Here is a 2,796-nt window from a genome sequence, read left to right as displayed (position 1 = left end):
TCCAGTAGCTTAACTTTTCCAGTAACTACGTTATTGTAAACTTGATGGCAGTACTTACTAATAACCATGTCAAACCAGTGTTTCTATTATTGTGGTCCTGACTGGTTATACAAGGTAAACAAGATCCTTTTTGGCTTGCAGAATAAGTAGGTCATGGAATCTTACTCTAGCTTCATTTAGTATGCAGCAGAATGATGGATGTCACTCTATTGCACACAACCCACAGTCAGGGTGTCATGAAAAAAGCACAACATACAAGTAAAGCAAAAGTTAAATAAGACACACATTTGGAGAACTATGGGTAACATAATACACATAATCAATGTTACATTAATCCTTATCGTTCATGAACATTAAAGATTAACATCTTTATTACAGAAATAGTTCAACATTTTATAGCGCAATTCATGCTGGCTTCACAATTTTGCTGCATGCAAAATACAGGAACTCTCTGTGTGACGTCAACTAAAATCCCGTGATACCGTAGAAACTGGAGTTAATTACTGCAAAATCACTTTAAAGTATTTTACTGTAAGGTATGTGGTAAACAACTGTAGAGTTTACAGGAATGTCCAACAGTGTCGTCTTTTTGAGAGGATGTTCGCAGATGACATTGTGATCTGCAGTGAAAGGAGGGAGCAGGTGGTGGAATAGTTCGAAAGGTGGAGACATGCACTGGAAAGGAGAGGAATGAAGATTAGCCAAAGTAAGACAGAACATAGGTGCATGAATGAGAGGGGTGGTGGGGGAAGAATGAGGCTACAGGGAGAAGAGATAGCAAGGGTGGAGGACTTTAAATACTTGGGGTCAACCGTCCAGAGCAATGGTGAGTGTGGTCAGGAAGTGAAGAAACGGGTCCAAGCAGGTTGGAACGGGTGGAGGAAGGTGTCTGGTGTGTTATGTGACAGAAGAGTCTCTGCTAGGATGAAGGGCAAAGTTTATAAAACAGTGGTGAGGCCAGCCATGATGTACGGATTCGAGACAGTGGCACTGAAGAGACAACAGGAAGCAGAGTTGGAGGTGGCGGAAATTAAGATGTTGAGGTTCGCTCTCGGAGTGACCAGGTTGGATAAAATTAGAAATTAGCTCATCAGAGGGACAGCCAAGGTTAGCAGAGAGAGAGAGAGAGAGAGAGAGAGAGAGAGGGAAAGAGTGGGAGAGAGAGAGAGAGAGAGAGAGAGAGAGAGAGAGAGAGAGAGCAGACTTTGTTGATTTGGACATGTCCAGAGAAGAAGTTAATATATTGGTAGAAGGATGATGAGAATGTAGCTGCCAGCCAAGAGAGCGAGAGAAAGACCGAAGAGAAGGTTGATGGATGTAGTGAGGGAAGACATGAGGGCAGTTGGTGTTAAACAGGAGGATGCACACGATATGCTTCCGTGGAAATCGATGACGTTCTGTGGCAATGGGATAAGCTGAAAGGAAAAGAAGTTCATGAAGTGTAATATTACAGAGCCATCCATCTTCCGTAACGCTTCTCCTCACTAGGGTCGCGGGCATGCTGGAGCCTGTCCCAGCTATCTTCAGGCGAGAGGCAGGGTACACCCTGAACAGGTCGCCATCGCCAGCCAATCGCAGGGCACATGTAAACAAACAACCACTCGCAATCACACCTATTGGCAATTTATTCTTCAATCAACCTACCACAGTCTTGTCTGGAGAAACAATGACACAACCCCCAGGTCTATCATGAAAACACCCGAACTCTTTTATTAGGGATTTGGGACACACATGATCATGCCCCATGAGTGACCTACGAGGGGCCATACAAAGCTGAAAAAAGAATCCTGAGCATTTCTGTAAAATCTTAGATGGTTGTGTCTTCTACCCCTTGGAGAAGAATGGGAAACATGAGCACAGGGCTGCTCACTGCATACTAAATAGGAATAGCAGAAATAAATGAACGTAATAGTCAAGTCAGTCAAGAAGATGTTCTTAGTTGTTTATTTTTCATGATTTTTGAACCACCATCTTCCTCTGAGACAAACTTGCAGAGGCAAATGGACAACCTTAAAGAGTCCCATGCATAAAGTGTGATTCACATGAGGATGACTGTGAGGATGAGGGAACAAGGAAGGGCTTACGTGGAGTGTATTGTGCCTGAGAAGCTTTGAAAGGGCTGTCAATGCTTATCGGGTGACATTAAAAAGCCATACTGCTTATGCGCCAATGGATTCTCCGTGAGCTGCTGAATGACTTCACACTTAGATTCAAGACAATTAAAAACGTTTTAAATTATTTAAATCTACTATTGCTAATTACTCATTTGTTGATATGATGATCCATAGATTGATTACAGTGTGTGTGTGTGTATGCATGCTTTTTTTTCTTTCTTTCTTTTTTGAGCGGGCAGACAGTGCTATGATTTTATTGCACACCTATACGTCAAATAAATACAAATGGAAAAGATCAAAAAATAACAGTAGATCAAATTGCAGGATGCGACGCCAATGGCCGACCAAGTGCGCAATCATGCAGTAAATAAAAGCAGCCAGCATGGCTGTGTTTTGTCCTTTTCTGAGACAGTATTTTGATGCACTCCAATGTAATATTTAGACTGGAACAATCTTTTTGTGTTCCCCCTCCTGCTGCGTTGTATTTAGGGTGACGCGTGTGTTGAGAGATAACTTGGCAGTGACACAGAGGCTCACTGTTTGTATCATCTCCAATTGCTTCTTCCCGTCGCTGTTAAGATACAGTAAGCGCTGATTTGTCAAGTTGAAAATGTTGCAAATATTACTGTCACAGACCCTAGAGGCTTATTACATTATTATTATGTCTATAGTTGCGTTCAGG

The sequence above is a fragment of the Phycodurus eques genome, chromosome 7 (assembly GCF_024500275.1).
Source record: "Phycodurus eques isolate BA_2022a chromosome 7, UOR_Pequ_1.1, whole genome shotgun sequence".
Classification (NCBI taxonomy): Eukaryota; Metazoa; Chordata; class Actinopteri; order Syngnathiformes; family Syngnathidae; genus Phycodurus; species Phycodurus eques.
This window is presented reverse-complemented; position numbering follows the sequence as displayed.